The 24263-nt window shown below is 40.7% G+C and overlaps 1 long non-coding RNA gene and 1 pseudogene across 4 annotated transcripts in view; one reads left to right on the forward strand and one right to left on the reverse strand.

Moving 5' to 3' along the window:
• LOC149127188 (uncharacterized) overlaps window positions 1-24263 on the forward strand; it is a 131183-nt gene that overhangs the window by 18151 nt on the left and 88769 nt on the right. Inside the window, exon 2 of one of the 4 annotated variants that reach the window (XR_016232847.1) lies at window positions 18243-19012. The exons of the other annotated variants lie outside the window; for them this stretch is intronic. This is a non-coding gene — a long non-coding RNA (uncharacterized LOC149127188). Of the gene's footprint in view, window positions 1-18242; window positions 19013-24263 lie in introns of those variants that run through there. 4 annotated transcript variants of the gene reach the window in all.
• Window positions 22611-23231, reverse strand: LOC100346551 (succinate dehydrogenase cytochrome b560 subunit, mitochondrial-like; annotated as a pseudogene).

Below are 24263 nucleotides of genomic sequence, written 5' to 3' on the forward strand. Positions count from 1 at the left end.
GGGAGTGAAGCAGTGGATGGAAGACTTCTCTCTCTCTTGTCTCTCCTTTTCTCTCTCTCTCTCTCTGCCTCTCTGTAACTCTGCCTTTCAAATAAATTAATCAATCTTAAAAAGAAACTTTTTTGTGATATAGAAACATTTTGTGATATAGAAAATTTAAAACTTGTGTTTAGTTTATTTGGATACTTGATTTTAATGGCTTTCGTGACAAAATTTTTCTAATGAGAGGTAAACGTAAATGGAAAAAAAGTTATCTTTGACTATGCTTTCAAAATTGTAAAAATCATCTTTCAAAGCTAAATTTATGCACATATTTTTTGTTAAAAGATAATAATGAGGTTTTAATTAATGAAGGTTTAGTTTTAAAATTTTAATATACACTGAAACTACTGAAAAAATTTTCACAAATTAAAACAGTTTTGTAGACTTTGTAAGTGTACAAGTAGTAGGATTTTTAAAAGAGATTTATTAGTTTATTTACTTATTTATTTAAATATTTATTTATTTATTTGAAAGGCAGAGTTACCAGAGAAGGGGAGAGAGAGAGCTTCCATCCTCCCTAAATGGCTGTGAGGACCAGTACTGGGCCAGGCAGAAGGTAGGAGCCAAGAAATTTATGCAGGTCTCCCATGTGGGTGTCAGGGGCCCAAACATTTGGGCCATCTTCTTCTGCTTTTCCCAAGCCACTGGCAGGGTGCTGGACTGGAAGTGGAGCAGCCAGGACTGGAGCAGCCAGGACTGGAACCAGTGTTCATATGGGATGCTGGAGTTGAAGGTGGCATATATTTTCCCACACATCACAGTGCTGGCCCCATGAATTTTTTTTTAAAGATTTACAGAGAATTACAGAGAGAGAAGGATACACACACACACACACACACGTACACACACAGATATATATATATCTTTATATCTATCTATCTATTGATCAATCAGTCGGTTGATTTTCCATCTGCTGGTTCACTTCCCAAATGACTGCAACCTGGAACTCCATTGGGGTTCCCCATATAGGTGGCAGGGGCCCAAGTACTTGAGTCATCTTCCTCTGCTTTTCCCAGGTCCATTAGCAGGGAGCTGAAATAGAAGTGGAGCAGCTGAGACTTGAACCAGTGCTCATATGGGATGCCAGCATGGTAGGTGGTGGCTTTACTTGCTGCACCACAACGTTGGCACCAAGTATTACGATTTTTGTGGGCCATCTGAGTTTTGGAAGCAACAGCATGTAATAATGTAAACACTTCTAAACTTCTGTTTTCATAAAACTCTCTTCCTAGCATAAATGTCTTTGAAGAAGTAGTACTTTTCTCACTTACGGTCATATTGATCCTTTTTTCTGGTGTGTTGCATTCTAGTGTTAGCAAATTGTCATTATGGCAAAGCACATTAGGATCACTTGATCTGTTTTCATAGGAGAAAAATGAGTAACACATTTAATACTCTGTTTAGGACTTTGCCGCAACACCAACAGCGATTGTCCATATGATTGGTTTCATGGATGCTGTGGAGCACTGCCCACAGCCCTTCAGGACCATGTTGATGGCTGACAGCTCTTAGCTGTGTCTCTAGCTACTGGGCTCAGGGGAAGAAAGCCACTTCGCCCACAGTCACATCGCTTCCAGGGGCAGCTCTCATCCCATGACTAATCAGTGGTGGATACAGAGGCCAGAGCTCAATGCTGGTGGTAGGAATGTAAGTTAGCACAGCTGTTACAGAAAACAGAATGGAGGCTCCTAAGAAAAGTAAAAGTGGAGCTGCCATATGATCCAACAATCCTACTTCTGGGTGTAAATACAAAGGAACTGAAATCAATGCATGGAAGAGATATCTGTACTCCCATGTGTGTTGCAGCACTACTCACAATAGCCAAGAAATTGAATAAACCTAAGTGTCAGTCAACAGAGAAATGGATTAAGAAAATGTGGCACATATATATTTATTATAAACATATACGTAAAATGGAAATTTTTGTACATATGTAATGGAATACTGTCTAGCTTTAAAAGAAGGAATTTCTGTCATTTGCAACAAGATGGGTGAACCTAGAGGAAATGGTGTTGAGTAAATAAACCAGGCACAAAAAGACAAATATGAGTGGCAGGCACTGTGGCATAACAGGTAAAGCCGCTTCCTGTAGTGCCAGCATCCCATGTGGGCGCCGGTTCGAGTCCTGGCTGCTCTACTTCCCATCCAGCTCTCTGCTTTGACTTGGGAAAGCAGTAGAAGATGGCCCAAGTCCTTGGGCCCCTGCACCCACGTGGGAGACCTGGAAGAAACTCCAGGGTCCTGGTTTCGGATTGGCCCAGCTCTGGCCATTGTGGCCATTTGGGGAGTGATCTAGCAGATAGAAGATCTCTCTCTCTCTCTCTCTCTCTGCCTTTCAAATAAGTAAATAAAATTTTTTTAAAAAAGAGAAATATGGGGGCTGGCACGATGGTGCAGCAGGTTAACATCCTGGCCTAAAGCTCAGGCATCTCATATGGATGCCGGTTCAATACCTGGCTGCTCCACTTCCAATCCAGCTCTCTGCTATGGCCTGGGAAAGCAGTAGAAGATGGCCCAAGTCCTTGGGCCCCTACACCCATGTGGGAGACTCGGAAGAAGCTCCTGGCTCCTGGCTTTGGATCGGCGCAGCACTGGCCCGTTGCAGCCAGTTGGGGAGTGAACCACTGGATGGAAGACCTCTCTCTCTCTCTGTCTCTCTTATCTCTGGGTAACCCTGACTTTCAAATAAATAAATAAATCTTAAAAAAGAGAGAAATATGTATTTCACTTGTATGTGGTATCTAAAAAATTAGGGCTCATAGAAGTTGAGAATAGAATGAGCAAGTTTTCTAGAGGCTTGGGGTGAGATGGTATGGATAAGGAAAGGGAAGATGTTTAAGTTTTACTTAGGAGGAATAGGATCTGGTGATCTATTGTATCTTGCAAAAGATAGTGATTTTAATTAAAATAATACATTATATATTTCAAAGTTGCTACAAGAGTAGATTTTAAATGTTCTTACCACAAAGAAATGATGAGGGTATTTTAATTAGCTTTATTTATCTTTCCACAATGTGTACATATACCATAATATCACATTATACCCATATATAAATAATTATTATTTGTCAATGAAAAACAAAATTAAAGTTAAAACATAACAAAACAAGCCCTGACAGCTTGCTGGAACGTGAGACAACACTGGAGGACCTTCAGTTCGAGTCTCTCCTGGGGTTGGGGTTGCTTGAGCGCGTTGTGGTGTCTGCCCCACAGTTCCATTTGCCCCTCTGCCCAAGTGTGCTGCTTTCACTTCCCCTGGGCTCTTGCTCCCCAGCACAGTTTCTACACAACTCTTTTGCAACTCTCCTTGTCAGAATCTGCTTCCCAAAACTCCATCTTAGACAGGTATTCTCTGGAAAGAATGCACAGCTTTGTAAATTTTAAAGTATACATATGTGTATATACATATATTATATATATTTTAAAAACCCTCATCTATGACATCCCCTAGCTCTCTTGAGGCCTCACTGTCTTTGCTCTTCTAATTTGCCTGAGGATGACAGAGGGAACACATTTCACATGGGGCTCTTATTGGTCCTTTTGCTTGGAAATAAAAAGAATTCCCATCCAAAGAGTTGCCCTATATTTTTCATATATCATAATTTTTCATAATTATTTGTTCCTGATGAAAATATTATTTAGTTCTTTTTTTAGTGGCTCACAAGATCCAGTGCCTCATGCATTTTGTTATTGGAAGCAGAATTTAAAAAATACTCTAGCTGAAATGAGTTAGAAAAATCAGGGTTTCAAGGTTACAGCAAAGCTATAAAATTTGTTCCAACATTTATTTTTTCACTGTTCTGTAAATGCTTTTTGTGTCTCATCCAACAATATTTGATGGTGAAAATGCATTTTAGGTTTCATCATTTGCTTTACTTTATATGATTTCAGCCGTTTTTACTGTGACAGAATAAGTTTCTCCAAAGAATTTCACTGTGCTTTTTAACTTTCGCTTTAAAAGGACTAACCTCAAAAGAAGCTTCTAAATGTTTATTACTGTGCTTTAGGATGCTTTGTAGAATTCTATATGTAGTCTTGATGACTTTCTAAACTCCTGAACAACTGTGGTTTTCTTCAGGTTTGGGCTACTTAGTTTTTACAAATCCTGCTAGTATTTATGGCATCATGTTACCATTTGCTACCTCTGTTTCTGACACTATGGCAAACTAGATTTCCTAAAAGTTTCATGCTATCAAGCACTTAAAGATACTGGATAAAATATAAGAAGTATATTTTTTTCTGTTGTTTTTTGAAGGGCAGAGAGACATCGGAGGAATGGGGGTGAGGAGGGAATGGGAGGGGAGAGGAAGGGAGGGAGGGAGGGAGAGAAAGGGAGAGGAGAAAAAGAGAAAGTTCATATCCACTGATTCACTTCCCAGATGTCCAAAATGGCCCAGGTTTGGTTGGTCCAAAGCTGGGAGCCAGGAACATATGCACGTCTCCTGTGTGGGTGGCAGGCTGCCTCCCAGGATCTGCATTGGCAGGGAGCTGGATTAAGGAGTCAGAGCTGGGATTTGAGCTGAGGCACTTAGTTGCAAGATGCAGGTTAAAATACCTGCATCTTTAACTTTAACCCTGGGCTAAATACCTGCCCTACAATTATCTTTCTTAACTGTACAATTTAGCTAGAAAGCAATTAAGGAAATTCCTGATAGACTTTGAAGTGCAGACTGAGCCACTGAAGTCATAAGCACATGAATTTGGAGTAGGGGTGGGGCAGGCTTGGTAGCCTGGAGGTGGGGGGTAGGAACAAATGGGCATGGATTCTCTTTGTCATAAAGAGCTTTTAGCTTTTGTTGAAAATACAAAGATAAGAGACAATGTCTTGGGAATATATAAATTTATTTATTTTTTAAAGTTTTATTTATTTGAAAGACAAAGTGACAGAGAGGAGAGAGAGAAACTGAGATTTTTCCATCCACTGGTTCATGTCCCAAAATGCCCACAGTGGCTATCCCAAGCAGAGCCTTAATGCACTGCATCACAACACCCACCCATTAATAGAATTTTTAGATATGAAAAGTAACTACTAATATTTTTTAAAAAAGATTTATTTATTTGAAAGGCAGAGTTACAGAGAGGCAGAGGCAGAGGCAGAGAGAGAGAGAGAGAGAGAGAGAGAGAGAGAAAGGGAAAGGTCTTCCACCCACTGGTTCACTTCCCAGACGGTTGCAATGGCTGGAGCTAAGCCAATCTGAAGCCAGGAGCCAGGAACTTCTGGGTCTCCTACATGAGTGCAGGGACCCAAGGATTTGGGCTATTTTCTACTGCTTTCCCATGCCATAGCAGAGAGTTGGATCGGAAGTGGAGCAGCCAGGACTTGAACCGGTGCTCATATGGAACGCCAGCACTGCATCACAGCACCCGCCTCTAATTACTAATACTAAAAACTCATTGGGGCTGGTTGTGGTAGCACAGTGGGTTAAGCCACCATTTATAAACTTTGGCATCCTATATCGAGTCCTGGCTGCTCTGCTTCTGATCCAGCTCTCTGCTAATGTGCTTGGAGAAGCAGCAGAAGATGGCCCAACTATCTGGACTCCTGCTACCCTCATGGGATACTAAGATGGAGTTCTTGGCTCCGGGCTTTGGCCTGGCTCAGCACTGGCTGTTGTGACCATTTGAGGGAGTTAACCAGTGTGTGGAAGTTCTCTGTGTCTGTCTCTGTTTGAGTCTCACTCACTCTCTGTTGCTCTACCCTTTACATACATGCATACATAAATCTTTAGAAATCCTAACAGGACAGATTAGCAGTAGTTTTGATCCAGTTGAAAATGGGATTTATATGCTGTAAGACAGGTCTGATTGGATACTGGGATGTAGTTGCTCTCATCATGCCTTTGGATGTTATACCTTGCTTATTGGGCTGCTGCTTTGATGTGAGAGCTCGTCCCTGTTTTGCTCTTGCATGCAAATTCAGTGCATTTCTTATTCCTTTCCTTCCTTGTCTATCTTGCAATGAGTGGTCATTTTGCCAAAAATAATTCTATATGTGGCAAAAATTAATTTTCTGAATGGTTCTAGAATTCCTTAATACTAAATGATAAATTTTCATAATGTTGAAATATGATGCAGTATATTTTTTAAAAAAAGGTGAAAGCAGCTCTGAGATTTTTTTTTTTTTAGATTTATTTATTTGAAAGGCAGAGTTGCAGAGAGAGAGAGAAAGAGAGACAGAGAGATCTTTCATCTGCTGGTTCACTCTCCAGATGGCTGCAAAACAGCCAGAGCTGGGCTGGTCAGGAGCTAGGAGCTTCTTGTGGGTCTTCCACATGGATACAGAGGCCCAAGGACTTGGGCCATATTCTGTTGCTTTCCCAGGCACATTAGCAGGGAGCTGGATCAAAAGTGGAGCACCTGGATCTCGAGCTGATGCTCATATGGGATGCCGGCGCATCTAAACTGAAGATGCAGTTTAGATCACTGAGCCAGTTCTCATCATCTTAGAGGTAGATTAATAGTAGACAAATAGTCCTTTTTTTTTTTAAGTATAAAGCAGATTGTATAATATAGATAATTGAAATTTCTCATTATCCTGAAAAGATTCTAAGCCAGGTAATTGAAATAAAAAATTTAAATAATTATATTAAGAAGTTAGGGATTTTAGAAGTTAGCCTTGTTTCAAAAGAGCAAATTACCCAAACTATTTTCTTTTCATACACACAATTAATTTGCTGATAGATCAGAGGAATGCTATAGATAGAATAAATGTGAAGTATTATAGGCAAGTGAGATAAACACACATGTCAGTCAAAGATCTGTGTAGGAACTAGAAGCTATCTAGTATTTTAAACAAAAATGAACTCATCATATTTCATCAACCATCAGATATTCTGAGAAATGCAGGATGCCATTAAGCTATGCCAAAATGCCTTATGACAGTCTTGATTGAGTTGGCCACATCAGCTTTTTATTATTTTGAAGTTATTTCACCTGGTTTGAAGGATGTGGATATTTCTACTGCTTTTGGTTGCATGGCTTAATATAAGAGGCAAAACATTTGCATGTATTTCAATAACAATACCGCGAGGCTCTGCTATAAAGCAGGGACTGGCAAACTGTGGCTCCTGGTTGAAATAGTAAACCCTTTTCCTGGAAACACTGCCATGCCCTTTAGTTTACCACTATCCACGGTCCCTTCACACTTCAATGGCAATGTTAAGTAATGCAGCAGAGATTCTATGACTTAAAAGGGAAAGGCTCACTGTTTACAGAAAGCAGGTTTGCCAATCCCTGCTACAGGGAAACACTCTAATACGAGCTATTATTCATTAATGTTGGGTCCTACTATTAACGTACTTTATATGAACTAAGAGTTTCTTGTCAGACACAGCCAGGACTAATGTTAGTTGAATGATTGATTCAATCAACAGACCTGTGTAGAGTGATTTATTCAAAGATTTTGGAATGTGGAATGTGAATGAAACAATACAAAATCATTGTTTTTAGAGAGCTTCTGTTCTAGTTGGCTACAAAGTAAACGGGGCAGGTATTTGGCCTGGTGGTGAAAATGCCTATTTTTTTTAAAGATTTATTTTATTTATTTGAAAGACAGAGTTACAGAGGTAGAGACAGAGAGAGAGGTCTTCCATCCGCTGGTTCACTCCCCAGATGGCTGCAATGGCTGGAGCTGCGCCAATCCGAAGCCAGGAGCCAGGGGCCAGGAGCTTCTTCCAGGTCTCCCACATGGGTGCAGGGGTCCAAGGGCCTGGGCCATCTTCTACTGCTTCCCTAGGCCATAACAGAGAGCTGGATCGGAAGAGGAGCTGCCGGGATTAGAACTGGGTCCCATATGAGATGCCATTGCTTCAGGCCAGGACTTTAGCACGGCTGCGCTGCAGCACCCAGGCCCTGAAAATGCATATTAAAGTGCCTGTTTGCCATACCAGAATGCTTGGGTTAGATACCTGTCTCTAGTTCCTGACTCCAGATTTCTGCTAATACAAACCTTGAGAGGCAGCAGGTGACATATCACTCAACTAATTGGGTCCTTGCCATCCACATGGGAGACCTCAATTTAGTTTCTGAACCCTGGCTTCAAGCCTGGCCTGATCCAGGCATTGCTAACATTTAGGGAGTGAACCAGTGAATTACAGCTTGCTCTCTCTGTGTTTAGCTCTCTCTCTCTCAAATATTTTTTTTTTTAAAGAAAATGAATTAATATAAAAACTAGATACATCATAAAACAATAAGTAGTGTGAAATTAAAGCAAGGAAAGTAATGCTAGAGGCAGGGCTTCAGGTTTAAAATATAGACTCCGGAGGGAAATAATATTTAGAAATTTACTTACATATTTCAGAGACAGAGTTAACCACTACAAATACATTAAGAAGCAGGGAGTGCGGGGTGGTTGCTTCATGTTTTGAACAAAAAGTAAAAAGACTCATGTGCTTACAGGAGAGAACTAAGTAGGAAATAAGACCAAACAGGTAAGAAGAAATGGGTCAGGGGTGGTGCAGAGTGTGGGTCTTTGTGAAGACTGATTTTTCCTATGCGTGAGAAGGGAAGTTGTGAGGGATTTTTAAAAAATGATTATTTTTTTTTTATTTGAAAGGCAGAGTGCCAGAGGGACGGGATGTGGGGAGGGGGAGAGGAAGAGGGAGAAACAGATAGATCTTCCATCTGCTGTTTCCCTCCCAAAATGACTGCAATAGCCAGGTCTGGTCCAAACCGAAGCCAGCAGCCTGGGTCTCTTATGTCAATGGCAGGGGCCCAAGCCCTTGGGCCAATATCTGCTGCTTTCCTAGGTACTTGAGCAGGGAGCTGAATTGAAAGCTGAACAGTCAGGACTTGAACTGGTGCTCCAATGTGGAATGCCAGCCTCCTAAGCAATGGTTTATCCCGTTGCACCACAATGCCAACACCTTCATGAGGATTTTAAGCAGAAGAGTAATATGAACCCACTTGACAGGATATCTCTTTTGCTTTGTTGAGAATGGATGGAAATGGGGGCAAGATGGACTAGAAAGGGCTTAGCATTTTCAATAATCCACATAAGAGCTGATGGTGGCTTAGACCTTCATAGTATTGATGAAAATACATATGCACACTTATCAAGATGAGAAACTTCAAACTTATACAAAAATTGAGAGAATGATATGCGAACCTCTTCCAACTTCAAAAAAATTAGTAACATCAGGGCCAAGTTTCTATTATTTATAACCCATCCATCTCTTCTCTTACTATGTTATTTTAAAAACATTTATGACAATCCTGGATGTATTTTGAAATAAAATCAGTAGAGTTTAATGCTAGCTTGGATGTGGGGTGAGAGGTTCAAGTATGTGTACTTGATCAGTAGGAAGGGTGGGGCTGAGATTTGCTGAGATGAGGGAGCATCAAGGAGGAGCAGAGGTTGTTTTGGGAGTTAGGGTGTATGTCAGGACTCTGGATTTTCATAGTTTTGGGATGCCTGTTGGCTTATCAAGATATGAATTGTGAACAGGCAGTTAGAGATACATGTTTAGATTTCTTTTTTTTTTCTTCAGATTTCTTAACAAGGAAATTTGGGGATGTGATTGGTACCTGCTGACTTCTCCCATGCATTTCTCTCCAGGCATTGTACCCTCATCTGGCACTTTCAAAACCAATGATTTCCAAATATTTCTGTATAGTAGAACCACTTAGGAGAGATTTTAAAAAGCCCAATGTCCAACTTCTATCCATACCCACTGTATCAGAACACATTAAGTGTGGAGCCAGGCAGCAGTACTTTGAAAAAAGTCTGTAGGTTTATGCAACCAATAAAGGATTAATAACCAGAATCTACAAAGAGATCAAGAAACTCCACAACAACAAAACAAACAATCCACTAAAGAGATGGGCCAAGGACCTAAATAGACATTTTTCAAAAGAGAAAATCCAAACGGCCAACAGACACATGAAAAAATGTTCAAGATCACTAGCCATCAGGGAAATGCAAATCAAAACCACAATGAGGATTTCACCTCACCCCAGTTAGAATGGCTCACATACAGAAATCAACTAACAACAGATGCTGGCGAGGATGTGGGGAAAAAGGGACACTAACCCACTGTTGGTGGGAATGCAAACTGGTTAAGCCACTATGGAAGTCAGTTTGGAGATTGCTCAGAAAACTGAATATAACCCTACCATACAACTCAGCCATACCACTCCTTGGAATTTACCCAAAGAAACTTAAATTGGCAAAGAAAAGAGCTGTCTGCACTTTAATGTTTATTGTAGCTCAATTCTCAATAGCTAAGACCTGGAATCAACCTAAATGCCCATCAACAGTAGACTGGATAAAGAAATTATGGGATATGTACTCTATAGAATACTATACAGCAGTAAAAAAACAATGAAATCTGGTCATTTGCAACAAAATGGAGGAATCTGGAAAACATCATGCTGAGTGTAATAAGCCAGTCCCAAAGGGACAAATATATGTTCTCCCTGATCGATGATAACTAACTGAGCACCTAAAAGGGAACCTGTAGAAGTGAAACAGACACTATGAGAAACAATGACCTGATCAGCCCTTGTCCTTACTATTTTACTCTTTTTAGTATTTTCTTTTTCTACTTAATACCATTGGTTGAACTCTTTAATTAACACGTAATTATTCTTAGGCATTTAAATTGAACTGAAAAGTGATCTCTGTTAAATATAAGAGTGGGAATAAGAGAGGGAGGAGATGTACAGTTTGGCACTTGCTCATACGGACTTACCTCTAATGGTAGAGCTAGAAATGTGCCAGGGGATTCCAATTCAATCCCATCAAGGATTACTAGTCAAAGTGATCAGTTTAAGTTTCTAATTGATCATAATGATAGGACTAAGAGTCAAAGGGATCACATAAACAAGACTAGTGTCTGCTAATACTAGCTGATAGAATTAAAAAGGAGAGAATGATCCAACATGGGAAGTGGGATACACAGCAGACTCATAGAATGGCACTCTGGCCTCAGAATCAGCCCTTAAGGCATTCGGATCTGGCTAAAAGGCCTATGAGAGTTTCTCATGCATGGAAAGCCAAGACACTGTGGCAAAAACAAAAAAAAAATGACTTAAATGAAATATCTCTGTGAGTGAAATCCCAGCAGAAAGAACGGGCCATCCAAGAAGGAGGTACCTTTCTCTGAAGGGAAGAGAGATCTTCCACTTTGACTATGGCCTTGTCTAAATAAGATCTGAGTTTGTGAACTCAAGAGGCTTCCATAGCCTTGGCAACTCATGACAAGAGCCTAGGGTGATTACTGACGCCATAAACAAGAGTGTCAATTGTTAAATCAACAATGGGAATCACTGCACTTACTCCCCATGTAGGATCTCTGTCCTTAATGTGATGTACTATGTGAATTTTTGGTAAAACTACTACTCAAACAGTACTTTATACTTTGTGTATCTGTGTGGGTGCAAACTGTTGAAATCTTCACTTAATATATACTAAATTGATCTTCTGTATATAAAGATAATTGAAAATGAATCTTGATGTGAATGGGATGGGAGAGGGAGTGGGAAATAGGATAGTTGCAGGTGGGAGGGAGGTTATAGGGGGAGAAGCCACTATAATCCAAAAGTTGTACTTTGGAAATTTCTATTTATTAAATAAAATTTGAAAAAAGTAAAGGTAATTCAGAAGTACGTAAAGGGATATATATATATATATGTATATATATAAATATCTTATCCAATGGCTCTTTTGTGTACAATGGACTTCAAATTATTTATATTCAGACTGACCTTCTTCGTTTATGGCTTCTGTACAGCAGTACTGATCCTTTTTAAGGACATTACTTTCTTCAAAATTATCAGGTTATTCCTATTTGTCTTGTAGTATTTCTCTACTGTAGCTTCTGTTTATTAAATACCTGTTAAATGTTAAAAAAGAAAAAAAGAAAAAAGTTTGCAGGTAACCCAACATGCGGTACCATTTGGAAACACTGCTGTGGGTCCCAGCAGCTCACAGTGGTCTCCATTCCGCAAGTATAGTCCTTCCAGCAGTAGTATTGCATCACTTGAGACCCTGATAGAAATGCAGAATCTCATGCCCCACCTTGTTCTGAGTTGAATCTGGATTCTATCAAGACCTTCCAGTAATTTATGTCCACATTAATGTCTGAGAAGTGCATTTCTGTGTCTCTTCCTCTTATGCCTTTGCAGTTGCCTTGTTTGCTTAGTTGCCTACCCTCCCTTTTTAAAAAATATTTATTTATTTATTGGAAAGACTGAGTTTTGGGGGGGGTGGAGAAAGAGAGAGAGAGAGGAGTTTTTTTTTAAGATTTACTTATTTGAAAGGCAGAGTTACATAGAGACAGAGGCAGAGAGAGAGAGAGAGAGAGAGAGAGAGAGAGAGGTCTTCCATCTACTGATTCACTCCACAAATAGCTGCAATGGCTTGATCTGGGCCAATCTGAAGCCAGGAGCCAGGAGCCAGGAGCCAGGGGCTTCTTCTCTGCCTCCCATGCAGGTGGAGGGGCCCAAGAACTTGGACCATCTTTTACTGCTTTCCCACTTTCTCAGGCCATAGCAGAGAGTTGGATTGGAAGTGGTGTAGCTGGGACTTGATCCAGCACCCATATGGGATGCTGGTGCTGCAGGCAGCAGCTTTACCTGCTATGCCACAGCACCAGCCCTGAGAGACATTGATCTTACATGCACTGGTTCATTCCCCAAATGGCTGGGTCTGGCCAGGCTGAAGCTAGGAGCCTGGAACTCCATCCTGGGAATGCAACAGTGAACTGGATCAGAAGTGGAGCAACAGGGACTTGAACCAACACTTGTATGGGATGCTGGTGTTTCAGGTGGCAGCTTAACCTGCTGTACCACAGTGCTGGCCCCTGCCTTCCTATCTAGTAAGATAAGCTCATTTTATCCTTTAAGATTGACCTCAGACAGCCCTATCCTGGGCAGCCTTCTCAGCCTTCCCAACTCTTGCTCAAGGTACTCTTTCTAGGATGCCCTCTATTTACCTTTATTACATCACTTACTACAGCTCTCCTTCATTCTTGCTTTAGCTGAGATTGTATTGCTGGTAATAGGTGCTCAGTCAGTATTCATTAAACTGAATGGTGGAGGCAGAAATTGGCCAGGGAGGACTCATGGGCTTAGATGGCAGGGCCCTGAATTTATCTGACCAAACCATGAGAGAAGCTGGCACTAACAGGCAGCCACCCTGATATATTTGAGTTTTGTTGAGCATGACATTGTTGATCCTTTCATTTTCCCTGCTGTGGGGAAGGAGACCGTGGCTTGCAAGATGTGTGCTCATAACCAGTGGGGAAGCATGGAACAAGGGCTAGGATAGCCTAGATTTACTCTACAATTTTATTCAAATTCTTCGTACATAACTTCTTTTCCCTGTTGTGAAACCAGTTCACAAAAAAGAACAAAGAAAATATAAATCATGTAATCCTGTAACTCTGCAAACAACAAAAAGCCAAGTTTCTTTTTAGCTTACACTTACTTCATTGTTGCTGCCTGTGCATGCCATGCCAATTCAGGTGTTTATTCTGTCCACCTTTTCCAAGGGAGACTATCTCCTTCAAATCCCTCCTCACTTTTGCTCAAATCGTACATTCTAAAAGTTGCCTCTCCTGACCATCTATTTAAAATTGCATCTCACTTCCATATTATAGCCTCACAGATAATCCACCACCTGAAGCCACCCTTAGCCTGCTTTTTTTTTTTTTACAGAATTTAGGATTTTCTCACGTTATAGAATATAATTAGTTTTTCTATCTATTGTTTAATCTCATGCTTGCTTCCAACCCCACCTCATTGAAGGTTCAAAGGCAAAGGATCTTTTTAAGTCTAATAGTTATTGGAATATGGTAGATGCCAAATAAATATTTGCTGAAAGAATAAAAGAATATGCAAATGAAGTAAAATAGCAGCATAGCACATGATGTTCTATGGACTTAGCAATATACTGTTGTTTTTAACTTAGTAATATACTGTGTCCATCTCTTCACATTCTTCGATATGGTTCTATCCCTGAGTGTTTTTATGATTCCAAACAATTTCTGTAATCATTATTAAGCTTGAATATCAGTAAATGTTTGAACAAGATTAGGGAGTTGCTGACTCTCACTCCATTCATTTATTCTACATATACACACACATGCACACACATAGCCTATTATATTAGAGAAGGAATCAAAGCCTTCACTGTATGTTGAAATAAAATCCTTGCAGGCAGAAACCACTGTGACATTACTTTTTTTCTCCCCAGTCTTTGATACTGAGTAGTAGCTCTCTCCAGCTGTTATCTGGGGTTATCCAATGTACAGGCTGCTACCCACAGGCCTGGAAGGTGTCAGTGACTGAGGCTCTCTCTCTCTCCTACTTAGAAGAGCAGGACAGCTGTGAGAAGCTGCAGGCCCTGACTCCTGGAGTGACCCTCCCCCTGATTGACAGCAAAATGATTCCAGGCCAAAATGCACTTTTTATTCTTTGATATCATTTTCAGATTTGAGGGGAAAATTGTGAATCATGGGGAAGAAAGAAGCACAGATTGTCATGATTGATGGAAAGAAAGACATCCATTTTATTTCTAGTTCCTTTCTTTGTGTCCTGGTCCAACTTTTCCTCCATGATTCATTGGCCTGCTGCTGGCCATTGTGATTGTGCGACCACCTATGGCTTTTTCATCTATTTACCAGCATGGCTCACACAATCCAAATGACAGCAGAGACATTAGGACTATAACTCAAACAGAGAAAATAGTCAGTGTTTCTTATTGTTCTTCTTTGGCCTCTGTGTTTTGCTTTTAATTACTCAATCTATCTAATTATCTCAGAAGACAGTGAGCATTAAGGGCCTTATACTTGCCTGCAAATGAAGTCAGAGAGGGCCAACATCTTCTGTTTTCAGAAATGAGCGCTTCAGAAGCATACACTACTCCTTTCCCTGAGATGAAAAGTTCTAAAAAAAAAAAAAAAAAAAAGAAAAGTTCTGAGGAGGTTGGCATGCTGAGTGCTACCAAGAAGGACTTCAGTTGAGATGCCAGATGAATGTCTAGCTTAAACAACTGAAAAGTAAGCAGCATCTATTGTTACTAGCCTATCCATTTTTCTCTTTCTCTTTTCTATGTTGTATATTTGTCATTTTTTTCATCTTAAAAACCTATGTGTTAAAAAATGTTACTTGTTTCAGCTCGAAAAGACTTCTGAGAAATCCTGTTTGTGATGGAAAGATTGATTTACGTAATAAAATATAATTCATACAGATAATTTGAACATAAAGTAGACCACAAGACTATCACTTCTAGCATTAAGAAGTATAAGTGTATACATAAAACTCACATAACACATAGTTGTTAGAAATAAGAGTAGATATCAATATTCTTTCTGAGTACTCCAGATAATTAGGAAAAGAAGTAGAAGGGGAAACCACTAAAAGAAAGAAAATTTTATTTCATGTGTAATCAGAGCAAATGTGCCAAATTAGTGCCATCACTAATTCAAATAGTCAAGAAAAATCTAGGAAAAGCCCTAGGAAGCTAATTAGCTATGCAGAGAGTTGAAACGTTTGCAAAATGTCATGGTTGTAAATTGCCTTTTTTTCCCATGAGATATGAGCAATGCTTCCTCAAAAAATCCCAAAAGACTTTTTAGCAAGTCTCAACATGAAATACTTATACTTGATGCAAGACTCTTCACCTAGAAAGAGAAGTGTCTGGCTCTGGAAGATTAGCTTCTTTTTGAAAAGCTTCCTGGAACTCTGCCACTTATACTTTCTGGGCTTCATTTTCTCCTCATGAAAAATGGGAGGAAATGTACCTGTCACCCATTTGTCTCCCAAGGGTGTTGTAGAGCATCTATAGGAAGTTCATTTACCCACAATCCTGTGCTGTGAATGACAGGCCAATGCGCCTCTTTGGACCAATAATGTGTTCTTGGTTTCTTCAGCTTCAAGTAAGGGAGTTCCTTATTATCCCCTAAACTTCTACTGATGATATTTATTTGTTATAGTTTAGGCAGGCTTTGATGGAATACTGTACTCAAAAACTCCTGAGACAGGAGCCTTGGCAAGAGAACGCATTTCTAGGTCTGGCTTTTGTAAGTCCGCTCCACAAGGCATGCCAGGAATGGGTGAAAAGTTCTGTTCACTCTGGCTGCTGTGTTCACTGGGGCTCTTCCTTACATCACTGATTATGTCTGAGACTGTCTAGCCAGAGATTTGGTTGGGCTGGGAGATGGGGGACAGCTAGAACCATGGGTGCTTTTTTATTTCCTGAATTTCCTTCTTGGTGCCTTTGGAGTCACTAGAATCTTACCCTTGTGGCTTTGGATAGTAAGTCTGGATAAATTCTCCTTCCCATTCCTAAAGCTACATCAAGGGAAACAAGTACTGTGGTGTTTGGGGTAAAAACATTCATTTTCACTGGGAAACAATACTTTCATGACAGGTCCTATGGGCTTATTAGTAACAGTACAGTTCATCTATGGTTATGCTAAGTGGATTCCTGTGAGCTATATTCTGTGTTTTCTCTAACGTTTCTGTCCAGAGTACCAAACACTGGACTCAAATGTGTTTGGAATAGAAACCACTTCTGAACAGGGGACTGATGCTTAATGGATGATATGGAAAGAGCAATCCTTGTTGGCACTCTCCATGCTTGCAGATTTCAGTCTCCTATCTTTAAATTTCCTGATAGCTCCTTGCTCCTCCACTTGGTTTTGGTGGTTGAATGGAAACAATTTTCCTGTCAAATGAAAAGGCTGATTTTTCTCTCCACACACTAAAGTTATATTTTTAAATGTAAAAACATTTTATTTTTGTAGATTGGTAAAAATGTTCTTTTTTAGTCATTATGTAATGCCCTTCTTTGTCTCTTTTCAAAGTTTTTGAGTTAAAGCCCATTTTGCTTGATATCAAGGTAGTTACTCCTGCTTATTTTTTTTTTTGACAGGCAGAGTGGACAGTGAGAGAGAGAGACAGAGAGAAAGGTCTTCCTTTGCCGTTGGTTCACCCTCCAATGGCCGCCGTGGCTGGCGCGCTGCAGCCGGTGCACTGCACTGATCTGATGGCAGGAGCCAGGTACTTATCCTGGTCTCCCATGGGGTACAGGGCCCAAGAACTTGGGCCATTCTCTACTGCACTCCCAGGCCACAGCAGAGAGCTGGCCTGGAAGAGGGGCAACTGGGAAAGAATCCGGTGCCCCGACCGGGACTAGAACCCGGTGTGCCGCCACCGCAAGGCGGAGGATTAGCCTAGTGAGTCGTGGCGCCGGCCCCTGCTTATTTATTATTTCTATTTGCATGGAATATCTTTTTCCATCCCTTAACTTCCAGTTTGTGTGTATTTTTATTGGTGAGGTGTGTTTCTTGTAGGCACTATATAGATTGGTCTTGCTTTTTTATCCATTTAGCCAGTCTGTATCTTTTAGTCGGAGAGTTTAGTCCATTTATATTTGAGGTTATTATTGATAAATGATGATTTGGTCTTACTATTTTTCCATAAATCTTTCTATTGTTTGTTTTGGGATTCCTTTGTATTATTATAGAAGGTTTTCTGCATTTGTATCCTTTCATGATGCTGGTTATCTTTCTTTGTTTTTATGTGTAGTAAATTCTTAAGTGTCATTTGTGAGACTGGAAGAGTGGTGAAAAATTCTTTTAATTTTTGTTTGTTTTGGAGGGTCTTTATTTCATCTTAATTTATAAATGAGAGCTTTGCTGGGTATGGTATTCTGGGTTGACAGTTTTTTTTTTCATTAAGGACTTGGACTTTATCTCTTCATTCTTTCCGTATCTGTAGGATATCAGATGAGAAATCTGTCAATCTAACTGGAGATCCTCTAATGATAATCTGGCATTTCTCTCTAGTGCATTTATGATCTTTTCTTTCTGTTTTACTTTTTTTTAAAGATTTATTTATTTATTTGAAAGGCAGAGTTACAGAGAGGTGGGGTGGAGGGGAAGAGAGGTCTTCCTTCCATCTACTGGTTCACTTTCCAGATGGTTGCAATGGCCAGAGTTGCACCGATCTCAAGTCAGAAGCCAGGAGCTTCTTCCAGGTCTCCCACATGGGTGCAGTGGCCCAATGAGTTGGGCTATCTTTTACTACTTTTCCAGGCCATGGCAGAGAGCTGGATCAGAAGTGGAGCAGTTGGGACTTGAACTGGTGCCCATATGGGATACCTGCACTGCAGGCAGTGGCTTTACCCAGTACACCACAGTTCTAGGCCCTGTTTTTTACTTTTTAAAGTTTGAATTTTCTTTTTTTGACAGGCAGAGTGAGAGAGAGAGAAAGGTCTTCCTTCTGTTGGTTCATCCCCCAAATGGCTGCTATGGCCAGCGCGCTGCACCGATCTGAAGCCAGGAGCCAGGTGCTTCCTCCAGGTCTCCCATACGGGTGCAGGGTTCAAGCACTTGGGCCATCCTCCACTGCACTCCCAGGCCACAGCAGAGAGCTGGACTGGAAAAGGAACAACCGGGACAGAACCAGCGCCCCAACCAGGACTAAAACCCAGGGTGCCGGCACCGCAGTTGGAAGATTAGCCTAGTGAGCCACGGCGCCAGCCTGAATAAATTTTTTAAGTCATTCTGCTTTTCCACTCCTTCAGGAATGCCTACGACATGTATATTTTGTTTGATTGTATCCCATAGATTTGAATACTGTTTTTGTTTTTTTCTAATTTTTTCTTCTTCTTTTTCTTTAGTCTGACTGCGATATTTCAAAAGCTGTGTGTTGCATCTCAGATATTCTTTCTTTGGTCTAACTAAGTCTGTAGTTCAGGATTTCCACTGTATTTTTTATCTAACATATTGGATTCTTCATTTCAAATTTTGTTTGATTTTTTGCTTAATATTTCTATTTCCCAGAAGAATTTCTCATTGATGTAGTTCACAGATTTTTTTAACTCTTGTAACTGCTTCTCAGTGTTTTTGAGTAATCTTATATTGAGTCAATCTTTCAAATTCCTTTTCATGAATGTCATCAATCTGGTCATCTTCACAGTCTAATATTGAAGTATTAAAGTATTCCATTTGGAGAGTCATATTGCCTTGTTTGTTCATATTTCTTGTATTTCTACACTTATTTTTTGCATCTAGATAAACACTTGTTGAAATCTCCTCTGAAGTCTTTGTTCTTGGGAAGGTGTCTCTAGGCATAGTGGGGTGCTTACACCTTCAAGGGCTATCCAGAGTGTGTGCTGGATGGGGCCAGTGAGCTCTGGCCAGCATTTGTAGATAGGCAAAAGTCTAGGGCAACACTCAAATTATGCATGGTAACTCTTTTAAGTCAGTAGGGGCAGGGGGTGATTGCCCTGGCTGACGTGCTCACTGCCTCTGCCCTTTGTGCCAAGGTGAATCTCTCTGTGCCTGGACCCCCCCCCCCCCCACTCAGTCGAATGAGCCACACAAAGAATCCATGCACTCTGCAGTGTGAGGGTGGAGCCCTTTGTGATGTCTATTTCCAGCAACAGAGATTTCTGAGCTTCTGGAGTCAAGCTCAGTAATTGTCCAAAGATCCAGCCACACCCTATGCCCTTACCATTTTTTTTTTTTTTTTTTTGGATTCCCATAGTCATAGGCTGCAGGGGATCCACTTTGCCCTGTGAGCCTTCCTGTCCAAAGAGAGAGCTGCTCCATCCCTAGCTGGGTGCCTTCGTTGTCAGAAGGGGGAAAGCAGTGTGTCCGCAGTTCAGAATTAAGTGGGCACCCTGATCCCCCAACTTGTCTGCCTGGAGTCAAAGTCAGTGGGGACTGCAAGTCTCTTCACCAGGTAAGATCGCCAGTGGAGCACGGGCTTCTGCAGATTCCTCTCCCTTCACACGGGGAAGGTGGCCTCCCTGCTAGCTGCCAGCCATGGGAGTCAATGGTGGTGTCCTGTGAGCTGCTGAGAGTCTGGAGAGCCCTTGCTGCTCCATGGAGTCTCCCTTCTTTCTGTAGATTTTTCACTGAAAGCTCCTTTCCAACTATCTCCCAGGAATGCAGAGCCTCCCATTTTTCTGATATTTTCCCATGATCAAAATCAGCGTATCTTTTCCCTATTCAGAAGTCATGGAATCCTGCACATAGCTCTTCTCAGTCTCGACACACTCTTCCCAGAGCCATTGTTCTGGCTGGGCCTACTGTGTGCAGCCTGTGTTCTCAAACCTCTATGTAAAGCTGTGACTCCTCTTAGTTCTTTCAGCTCTTCTCAGATGTCAATTCCTTGGTGAGGTTTGTTCTGAAACTTTACATACCATTTCAACCCTCTACCCCTTCTGGGCATCCTTGCTTATTTTGTCTCCATAGCATGTAACACTATGTGTTGTACTTTGTATCATACTTGTGTGTCCATATAAATACAAACTTCACAGAGGCAATATCTATCATACCTATAGTGCCAGCGATACCTGTAATAGTGCCTTGAACAATAATAGTAGGCACTGATGAAATATTTGTTGAGTCAGTTGAATGAATGAAGTACTTTTTTTATTCTATTGAGATGATTATATGATTATTCTTTCTTAACTGATAGGACAGTGAATTGAATTAATAGATTTTCCAATATGAAACCACTCTTACATTCTTGGGAGGAAACACAACTTGGTTATGTTGTTTTTTTCATTGTATTTTTTAGTGATATTGGCTGGTGACTGCCTTTCTTTTATGCTATCTTTGGTATCGAAATTATATTATCTTCATAAAGTGAATAGAAATGCATACCATCCTTTTCTAATCATGGCATTTGGTCTGCAGTTAAGATGCTACTACCATCTCAGAATGTTGGGTTCAAGCCCTGGCTCCCCTCTCCTTCCACTTTCCTGCTAATATGCACTCTGGGAGCCAGTCAATGATGGCTCCTGTAGTTGGGTTTTTGCCATCCACATGGGAGACCTTAATTGTGAACTAGCTTTCCAGCTCCAGCATGGACCGACCCCTGCTATTGCAGATAGTTGAGGAGTTCACTAGCACATAGAAGCTCTGCCTGTGTTTCTTTCTGCCTATCAATTTTAAAAAAGTAATTTATGTATAGTTGGACCAAAAATACTGAGCTGTTTGATTCAAACTCCCCTGTTGAAATGTGTAAGCATATGTATGTTTGTGTATATAGAAATATTTCGGAGTGTTGACTCTACTTAATAGACTTAGCTTTAAAAAATGTATTCTAGGGGCCAGTGCTGTGGCACACAGCATGTTAAGCTTCTGCATATAATGTCAGCATACCATATGGGCACTGGTTTGAGTCCCAGCTTCTCCACTTCTAATACAGGTCCCTGCTAATGCACCTGCGAAAACATAAGAGGATGGCCCAAGTGCTTGGGTCCCTGCCACCATGTGGAAGATCTGTATGAAGCTCCTGGTTCCTAGCTTCGGCCTGGCTCAGCTGTTGCAGCCCTTTGGGGAGTGAGCCAGTGGATGGATAATCTCTCTCTCTCTCCCTCTCTCTCTCTCTGTAACTCTGCCTTTCAAATAAATGAATAAATCTTAAAGAAATTTCTCCTTGATTCAACTTGGAAGTTTTTTTTTTTTAAATATTCATTTATTTATTTTAGAGGCAGAGTTACAGACAGAGACAGGAAAAGACAGAGAAAGAGAGGTCTTCCATCTGCTGGTTCACTCCCCAAAAGGTCAGAAGCCAGGAGCCAGGAGCTTCTTCCAGGTCTCCTATATGGGTGCAGGGGTCCAAGCACTTGAGCCATCTTCCACTGCTTTCCCAGACCATAGCAGAGAGCTAGATCAGAAGAGGAGCATCCAGGACACAAACCAGCACCCATATGATATGCCAATGTTGCAGGCAAAGGCTTAACCTACTATGCCACAGGGCCGGCCCCCAACTTGGAAGTGCTATTCATATGCGTGGATTCACACATGTACACATGTAGAAATAAAATTTCACACTTCATCTAAATGTGTAAATTTATTGGAATAAAATTATTATTATTATTTTTGGCAGGCAGAGTTAGTGAGAGAGAGAGACAAAGGTTTTCCTTCTGTTGGTTCACCCCGCAAATGGCTGCTATGGCAGGTGCGCTGCGCTGATCTGAAGCCAGGAGCCAGGTGCTTCATCTGGTCTCTTAAGACTTGGAATATAGAGGGATTAGGAGAGGAAGGTGAAGAAAGAGTGGGAGCGTGGGTGGGAGGGAGGGTAGAGTGGGAAGTTTCACTACATCCCTAAATCTGTATACATGAAATATGAAATTTGTATACCTTAAATGAAATTTTTAAAAAAGGCTATTATCTTCTTTGCAAAACATTTGCCCCAAGAATCAACTCACCCATTTTATCTCCATCTGGCTGTGACAGGCTAGTTCTCCTCCACCTCTCATCTCTTTTTAGTCACACTGTGTGGGTGCAAAAGGCCCTGTGCTCTGACCAATGAACAGAAATATTGTTTAAGCCAGTAACACACCCAAAGCCTCAACCCTAGTCCCTGGAGCAGAGGTCACAGAGCTGGAATTGGTTCTTCTTTCTCAGAAAGAGGGAGCCAAAAGCTGACCTTCAGCACATGTCAAAGCCCAATATGGAGAGAGAATAAGGGCTCATAGGCCCAGAGTAGGCTACAAGCAGTGGGCAGGAAAGGCAGGATTTTGCAGTGACTCCATGTTAGAAATGGGGGAAACTGGATCCTTTTCCACCACTATGGTTTTATAAGCTACTGTGCTGCTACTGAGCTCCAAAGGGATCTCTAAGCACGGAAGGATCTAAACAAATCAGGAAAGCTCTGCCCTGGCTGGAAATGAGAATGACAGCAAGAATATATATCAGTGTAATAATTTGTAGGACGATGATGCTAGGAATCTCAGCTCTCCACATAGCTGCCAAAACAACAGAGGACAACCCAGTGAGAACCAAGACAACTACTCCAGACTGCTATACCTGGGGAATCTCCAGGCCTGTTCCTAGGCCCCACACCAAGTGCGGGATGCCATTCAAGGTGTGACACATGAGCGGGAAGATGAGTGCAAACTTAGCTGTGTAGATCAGTGCAGGCCCCAGGCACAGGGACTTTCACAAGTTCCAAATAGGAATCAGAGTTCCCAGGGTCTTAAAGGATTGCAAGCCAAAAAGGCAGTTGCACTCAAGGCAACGCAGGTGCAACATTGGCAAATGGATATTACCATGGGAAGAGACCAACAGTAGGTAGTGATATGGGGGAGTACATGACAATTTGAACTTGTGATCTTATTCCAGAAATGCTCAATGGTTCCCAAAGGAACAGAATTTGTGATACAGAGCTGAATACTATAGTGGGCTTGGAGGTCATGACAACAAGAGTGAAGCCATCTTGAGTTCTGGTGTGGATGGAAGTCAGCTTTTCTCTTTTTTAACAATATAAGTAATTAAACTTTAATAGGTAGCATTTTTCCTTATTATTCAATTCCACGTAGTTTTGGTTTTATTTTGCCATTTTCTTTTAATCTGAATTATTTTTAATTTTTCAAACTTTCAAATATATTTTAAAAATTACTCTGTAATGTCATTTTAACATTGCATTTGGTCTATATAAAAACAATCCTTTGAAAACTACTGAATTTTGATTTAAGGATACCAAATGGTCAAGTTTTTGTATAAATTTTAATGTTCTCAAAAAGTTGTAGATAATTTCATGGAGGGCATTTGGTGCAGTGATTAAAAAGTGTAGTTAATTTTTCTTTGGTACAGTATTCTTTCAAAATAAAATTGTTAATTATATTCAGATTTTCTATATTCTTAACCATTTTTTTTTACTTTTATTTAATGAATATAAATTTCCAAAGTACGGCTTATGGATTACAATGGCTTCCCCCCCATAACGTCCCTCCCACCCGCATCCCTCCCCTTTCCCACTCCCTCTCCCCTTCCATTCACATGAGGATTCATTTTCGATTCTCTTTATATACAGAAGATCAGTTTAGCATACATTAAGTAAAGATTTCAACAGTTTGCTCCCACGCAAACATAAAGTGAAAAATAATAGATGATTTTTTAAATGATGATGAAATCAGATCAGACCTATTGTCATGTTTAATCCCAGCGAGAGTCAAGTTGGCAATTAATAATTTCTTCTCTTTTTTTTTTTTACAGAAGATCAGTTTAGTATACATTAAGTAAAGATTTCAACAGTTTGCACCCCCATAGAAACACAAAGCGAAATATACTGTTTGAGTACTCATTATAGCATTAAGTCTCAATGTACAGCACATTAAGAACAGAGATCCTACATGAGGAGTAAGTGCACAGTGACTCCTGTTGTTGACTTTACAAATTGACACTCCTGTTTATGGCATCAGTAATCTCCCTATGCACCAGTCATGAGTTTCCAAGGCTATGGAAGCC

This window comes from Oryctolagus cuniculus, chromosome 4 (genome assembly GCF_051225735.1).
Source record: "Oryctolagus cuniculus isolate XC-2025 breed Fujian yellow rabbit chromosome 4, ASM5122573v1, whole genome shotgun sequence".
NCBI classification, from domain to species: Eukaryota; Metazoa; Chordata; class Mammalia; order Lagomorpha; family Leporidae; genus Oryctolagus; species Oryctolagus cuniculus.